Source organism: Pistacia vera, unplaced genomic scaffold (genome assembly GCF_008641045.1).
Source record: "Pistacia vera cultivar Batoury unplaced genomic scaffold, PisVer_v2 Contig52, whole genome shotgun sequence".
Lineage (NCBI taxonomy): Eukaryota > Viridiplantae > Streptophyta > Magnoliopsida > Sapindales > Anacardiaceae > Pistacia > Pistacia vera.
In genome coordinates, this window is record NW_022196357.1 from 339,354 (window position 1) to 347,644 (window position 8,291).

Below are 8,291 nucleotides of genomic sequence, written 5' to 3' on the forward strand. Positions count from 1 at the left end.
TCGGATTGCTACGGTTTTAATCTCGTTTTAAAGCTTAGAAACAGGGCTATAACTTCTATGTTTTGGTCTCAGCCCAGTTCAACGTAAGATGCCCAAAAATTACTTAGAAAGTCACAACAGTGTAGGGCAGATTTCACCTAGGCATTCATCAAGCAACTCATGTGCATAACACACTCTACTAAAATTACTACTATACTTCATTCTCTAGCCATCCAAATGGGGGAAAACTCCCTCATAACTCATAATCCCTGCCAAGAAAAGCACTTCCAAATAGGTTCACACAACATCTCTCAAACTTCATCTCAAATTCCATTTCTCATACACATCAAAAACACTTCTCATATACTAATTCATCTAACTCAATTCTCAACAACTAACATACTTATACAAGCATACATCTCTATTCAATCTCTACATCTCTACTCAAAACTTAACAAACTCAAGTTGGTAGGATTTACTTACCTTGTGGAAAGGTGACTTCTTTAGCACTTTTCCTTTCCTTTGTTATCTTGTCTCTTCTACAACTCAAAACAACAACAAGAACAACCAAATAAGACTTCACTATAACTATAAGAAAACTCACATCTAAAGCATGAATCCTTACCTTAGGATGTTTAGATGAAATCTCTTACTCAAATTTACTCAAAGGCTCTCTTAAATCCTTGGAAATCTTGGAAGATTGGATGGAGAAATTGAGAGAAATTAGGCAAATGGAAGAGGCAGTGAATGAATGAATAAAGGGTGTCTCTACTTTAACTCTTTTAGCACATATTATAAGCATCCTTTCCCATTTGCCCTTGCCCTTCCTTAGAAATTCCATCTATATCCTTGATTTTTATAACTACACCCCCTTCAAACACAATCTCTACTAAATTTCCTTACATTTTACTCCCCACTTTCCTACTAATTAGGGGTAGAATGGTCATTGTGCCCCAAAAGAAGAATTCTCTAGAAACTCAAGAAACTTTTTATAGGCTCGTCGCCGCGGCGAAGAACTTTTCGTCGCCCCGGCGAAACAGGGCAGAACCTACCCGTGGTGCAGCTCCTCCTCGCCACGGCGAAGCTTCTTCTTCGCTCCGGCGAAGATTGGATTTCCAAACTTCACCAAAATTCAACCAATTTCAAGGCAACCAATTAACCAACTCAATTGAAACTGAAACAGTTAACTTTTAACTAATACAGCAAATCTTAAATACGTACCTCAAGTGGGTATTACAATAACCTTCTTATCCTTCGATTGAAAACCTGTTTTAGTAAGAAAGTTTGGATAAAATCTCCGGAATTATAGCTTAATTCTGCATCATAATAAGAAAAATGTTTAGGTTGTCAGCATATTTTTAAAAAACACACGTCCTTATTTTAAACCAATATATTTAGATCGATTTATACACATCTTGAGAGACTAGTGTAACAATATGCACAGTCTTTCTCGGAGAGATTAGTGCAACAATCGACCGCCATAGTCTCATTTAATCTTACTAAGTTATCCAAGGGTGAGTATTAAAAAAACACATTTGTTTATAAGTAAAAAAATATCATTATATTGGAAATAACATCTAAATTTATTCCATTTGTTAGAGATGGTGTAAAAATGTAAGTGAATGAGACACAAATGTTGTATTAAGCACTATCATTACCACATATTTATGGCCAACATACGAAACTTTCACAATAAAAGTTTATATATTAACAAAAACACCCAACCAACCAAGCACTGTCGACCACCAACAACCACTGTCGACCATCTACGAGAACAACTGGCAATCGACCGGATCTAGCCAATAGTGCGTCGATCTAACTGTAAAAAATCTGGTCATTAACAACGGTCAAATACATAAAGAATTTGACTAGAAAAGGCCAGTTCAACGCACGACCGAACAGATGGAACGATCGTGCGCCATTCTGACGATGCCGACCATGCGACGATGGTGACCAACTACTGACTTAATCCTATCATATCTATTTACAACAGTTTTCTAAATCATTCCATATAATATACCAAACAGGCCTTTGATTTATTGTTAACAATATATAACCCTGCAAACTACGAGGGTGTTTGAATATGGTATATTAGTATACCATACAATTTCAATAAACAACGGCCTGCATCCTTTCTAGTATATTAAAATTCCTTCTCAGTTTCATAGCTCACTGGCAATCTATCTTCAGGTCTCGAGGCCATCCAAAATCCTCCAATAATGCTAATACAACTCCATGACCAACCAAAACAGTCTGACATCAAAGCATGCCACAAAATAATATAATCGAGGCTAATTTCAACTCTAAGAGAATTTCTTCAAAGTACTCACTGTGGAATGTATTCACCACCACTCCGAAATCTCCACACTTTTCCACATATATTTTTCATGATAGCACCAGTTTCTTGTAGGCAAAATAGTTGGTTCTGATCCACCTTCTGCAATGTCTTCAGCCATTGCCCGCTTCTTCTGATCGATCTAACAAACCTTCTATTATCATGTGTTGAAGCGGCGCCCAACCATTTGGATAATCCCTGTTATATTTGGAATTCGGTTGCGTAGGTAATCGACATAAATATAAGGGAATACATAAGGCAAGCAAATGTTAAACATGTTACTAACCATTGGTTTCCGAATTTATCAAAGAAGTTGCTATTCCAACAGCACAAACCAGGCCTGAAATTTCAAGACTTTTTTTAACCTTCTTCACCACAAGTGTCTGTGCAAACACCAGTAGAATTCTCAGTATTCCCCTTAAAAGATAGAAAAGTTATTTCCCAATCGTATATGTTTTGATTTTTGATCCATAATAAACCTGTGAACACATACAAAATTTGGAATGTAATTGCCTTACAGTTACAGAATAGACTTGTTGCTGATATCAATTATGCCCAACTAAAGTACTGAACTAAGAGGGCAGGCCGAAGAGTTTAAAAGAAGATAATGCTATCAAAATACAACGTCAAACTGAATGCACAAGGGGTCGAAATCAATAACAGAGGATCTGCAGCATCTGCAATCCTTAGTTATAGAGACACTTAGAAGCTCATCTATTTGGGCTCATTTTTGACTCAAGGCTAATAGGAAATATAAGCTTCCAGAATAAGATTCAGATCACCCAAAGGTCCCAGATTGAATCTGAAAACTGGGTTAAATTTCAAGTCCCCAACCAAATGGCTAAGCACTGTTTCAAAACATTCAGCCATTAAGCTAATATCTTTACCTTGTCTCAAAGTCTACAATAAAATCACAAACCTGAGTTGAACAAATCAATCCATAGAGGCAAGTAATTGAAGCATATGGTTATGATTCTGGTTCGAAGCTTGCATGCTTGACATTCCTGCAAGTATCAAAGCAAAAATTCAGGAAAACTGTCGAAAATTTTATCATCAGCCACCAAACCTTGCTGTAGAAGTCACCTCAAGAGTAGCTCCATTATCAAACCAGTAATCAAGCCATTGCCCTTCTCTCATTCCAAAAAACAGAGTTGATCGCATTTTCTTGTTTGAGAAGCTTCCAAAAGCTCTCAGCAGTCTATTATCTCCAACAACTTTGCAAAGAAGGCAATGTCAAGTTCCATCTGGACAATCATGTAGACAGCACTTAATATAAAAAGTGCATATTCACAATCTGAAACTTACTAGATAGTAATGTGTAATAAACCTGAGTACGAATACATTCAAGTCAACAGGTAAAATTGATGTTGTGGACAAAGTGGTGATATCCGAGGTGTTCTGCAATAGAAAAATGAATTGAATAAGTCTGAAACAGGAAACTTTGTGACATTGAAGTGAACAAGCTGACAATTGAATCGCATAGAGAGAAAAAGAATTAGCTTTAAACTGAGCTTATGTGTGATTAGTACTAAATGAATAAAGAACATAATAATAAATAAAAATTAACCTCATCCTCTTGTACTGAAATCCCATCCAGATTCAGTAGTCGAAGCTACTTCCCTATAAAATGGTTTCTCAGAATCTTCAAGATTTTGAAGCAAATGCCTTGTCCGTTACACGAAGAAGATAAATTTCTCACCAAAATACCGCAGAAATTGCAAAGTATGGGAAGAACATACATGTAGCAGATAGGCCTTGGTTTGTTCCACATACGTGTACCGACTTAATTTGTGACTGCTAGCTTGACATCTTGGATTGTCACACTGTGTATTCCTACACAGCATAGATATAAGATACAGAAGTAAGCAAACAAGACATATGAAACTCTAAACTATGAAGGTATATACGGTTGCAATCTTAAAAGGAAAAATAATAAGTAAATTTTAGAAATAAAACGTAATATTATACCTGTATTCCAAATGATATTCTTTGAGCAGAGCAGGAAGAGCCTTTCTAACCAATTCCAAGTCACCAGTTCGCTTGTATATTTCATGAATCATTGCACTCAGTGGGGAGGGTGGCTGCATTATTCTCAAACTACGTCAATATTCACCCAAAATGTTATAATATACAAAACTCCAAGATTACGGAAGAGTACAAGCTCCAAAGGTCACGGACTCGCGATCCTAAACATAGTTATCAAGGGGTTCAAATCACTCCTTTCACCATCATGCACGTCACAGACTCAAGAGAATGAATGAATGAATGAAAAGTATTAATGTAGACCGTTACGCTAAGCAAGGTCTTAAAGCTTGCGAAACTGAACTCTAGAATGTTTCCCTGAATCCACCATTGTATTGAATATAAATGAAAACATTTTACATAAATTTAATAAACGAGACATCAAATACTCATGGATCATTTGACTTACTATTAATTTAATGCAGAGAGATGAAATTGAAAATAGTGACGAAAAAAACAGGAGCATTACCTCCTATTGGTGTAATAGGCCCTTGAACACTAAGAACATGACCGTATGTATCAATGAAGGAGATGGATTAGTCACAATTGATTTTGCAGTGCATACATTTTGCTTGCCATCAAGCCCCTGCACAACAGTTACCACATAGAATCAAACCCATACATGATCTTCAAAGAAATGAAGATTGTACAGCATTGCTCTTTCTAGATTGCAAAATAGTAAAAGCGAACTTCTTAATTGTAAAAACAAACATGAGAAGTGAACTCGACTAACTTATAACCCAGTAAGAATCCCAATAGTAGACCTCTTTAAAGCGAGACCCTGGAATAACAACCGGTCCAGGAAGGGGAAGCAAAGTATGAAACTCAGGCCGGTTCAAAACAGAGCAGAAACTTTCCGACTCAAATTTTTCCACAAAGAATGCACTTCTAATGCCCATGCTCTCACTTGAGAATTCTCAACCTTAGGCAAAAACCCGTGCCGTCAGGAACAAAATCCGGTGGGTCAGCATACACAAGACATCTCCAGCACCCTCAAAGTAATCATCAATAAACTTGCTCAAATCTAGAACTGAAATTGCCCCAGTAGCGTTTCGTGGCAACTTGTCAAAAGCTCAAGTGTTGTTGAAAGATTTGACTTCAAAGACAAGTCAACGTACATTTTGGGATCAAAGTTCTTTGGACCAAAAGTTTTCAGCGAAGTCTCCTGCAAAGTTTGAAGGAAATTTACCAATGGGGTTGTGGGAATCACAGGGCCCGTATCGGCACTCCATGTTTCTAACGAAGCGTTTACGATGTTCATGGTTGTTATTAACATGAACAAAAATATAAACGGAAACAAAGTGAAGGGGTAACTGTTGTAAGAAAGGAAGGCCATGACGGGGGGACAATAGGGAAGAGTTACTGTTGATTAGAGAAGGAAACATAATGTTGATTTTTATCTTAAGATCAAGGAAATAGCCGGCCACAGAAATGGATATTTGCGGTTGTTTTGTGGTAGTGTACGAAATTCTTCCTCTTCCTACTGGTTTTTGTCTTCGATCTTTAGATATGTCAGTATAAAGTGACGTAATAGATGACGTAACAAATCACATCACTTGCCACGTCATCACTTTCCACATCAACATTTAAAAAATATTTAATATTTAATTAATTATATTAATTAAAATATTTTAATTAATCCAAATTCAAAAAAAGAAAAAAAAAAATTTGTATCAAATAAAAAATCCCCGATTCTCTTCTTATAATTCAAAGTTTCAAAAGTAATACTACGTGCATTAATTAAATTATACTAATTTAAGTATTAGTAATTAAAATTTTAAAATTTTTTTCTCTTAATTTTTGGGAGAATTGACGTGACAATATAAGAGGCATGTCACGTCAGTTAGTATTTGAGTTAATATGATTTTTTTTTGTTAGTACATATAGCATTATTCAAGTTTCGGACCCTAACCTTCCATTGTTATTTTTCATATGTCATCTTCTTCCTCTCTCTCCTTCTTCTCTTCTCCTCCTCTTCCTTTCTTTATCTTTTTTTTTTTTTCTCTCTTCTCTTGCTCCTTTCTTCTCTATCTCCTCCCTATTTCTCATTCTCTTTCTCCATCTTCCTCCAATTGCACTTGGGAAGTGGCTGAATCTTGCCACCATTGCCTAGATCTGATGTTTGGCCACCACGGCCCAGGTCTGGTGGTTGGCTTAAATTTTATATTTCTTCAGTTTATTATTAGGTCTGTTTGTTTTATTATTTTGGATAAGATTTTCTAAATAATATTGGGTAGTTGAATAGGGTGAGTATTACGAGGTAAAATTTAAAAATTCACAAAAAAACCCCCTAGGTTTGCTAATTTAACTAAACACCCCAATATATAAAATTTTTGTAAAATGACAAAAAAACCCTCACCCACCCACAGTGCCAGATTCCGGCCACCACCGTCAGAATTTAGTTGGAAAATGGTGTTACGACGCAGGCCGGTCAGATTTGGCCGGTCATGCATCGATATGGCCTTTTCCGGCCAGATCCACCACTGATCTGGCAGGAAAAGGCCAGATCTAGCGGTCAACGGCAGCAAAAGGCCAGATTTGGCCGTAAGCGACGACCAAAGATATGGTCGTTATTGTCGGTCAACGACGGCCATTTCTTTGGTTGTCATTGACGGCTAGATTTGGCATTTTTCGACCAGATCTAGTGTGGATCTAACTGGAGAAGGCCAGATCGGAGAATTACCAGCCATTTCTAGTCGTTTCTACGCCATTGTGATAGATTCCGGTAACCAGCGACGGTGGTTGCCAGAATCTGGCAACTATAGGTGGGTAGGGTTGTTTTTGTTAATTTTTAAACTTTTTTTTTCTACGGGGTGTTTAATAAATTAATAAACTTAAGGGGTTTAAAAGTAATTTAAAAAAATAGAATAGTATTTCTCAAATAATAATAAAACAAGTATTTTGGGAATATAGATAGGAATAACAAAACAAAAGGACCATTAATTTTTCTTAAGAAATTAGATTTGGTTAATTTGGATATTGACGGGTTGTAATTAATTATGTTTTGTAATGTCTTTTTCATTGAGTAAGAAAAAAAAGAAAACAGAAAAAAAAAAACTAAAATGTCGGTAAGAGAGGAAGACAAGGGATTGGTGGTTGGCCGCACCTTGGCCCTGGGTCCCCTGGTTGCTGGTGAAACTGTGGCCACATGTGGTGGCAATGCCGTGGAAGGCAAGTGATTGGTGGTTGGCCGTACCTTGGTAGTGCCTCATGAATAGTGGTGGCACAGATTCGAGTGGTGGTGGAAGAGGATAAAGTCATAGACGGCGGTGGTGTGGTTGAGATTGGGAAACAAATAAGGAAGGAAGAAGAGGAGAAGAGAACAGAAGAGAAAGAAAGGGAAAAAGATAGAGGATGAGAGCAGATTTTTGATTTAGTATAATCAATTTTTTTTTCATTTAGGTTAATTCAAATATTTTAATTAATATAATTAATTAATAATTAAATATTTAAGAAAGTGGTGATGTGATAGCTGATGTGGCTTTCCAGCTATCATACCACTTTGTAAAAAGTTAAAAGTCTGTTTGTTTTGTTATTTTAGATAGAATTTTAGGAATAATATTGGGTAGTCGAATAAGGTGAGTATTACGAGGTAAAAAATAAAAATTAACAAAAAAACCCTCCAGGTTTGCTAATTTAACTAAACACCTCAATATATAAAAATTTTGTAAAATGACAAAAACACCCCCACCCACCCACAGTGCTAGATTCCGACCACCACCGTCGAAAAATGACGTTACGACGCAGACTGGTCGTGCGTCGATATGGCATTTTCTGACCAGATCTACGACCAAATTTGGCCATCAATGGCCTCAAAAGCAACGGCCAGATCTAGCATTTTCCAGCCAGATCCACTGTGGATCTAACTAGAAAATGCCAGAGTGGCAAATTACCGGCCAGTTCCAGTCATTTTTACGCCGTTATGACAGACTATGGGTGGGTGGGGGTGTTTTTA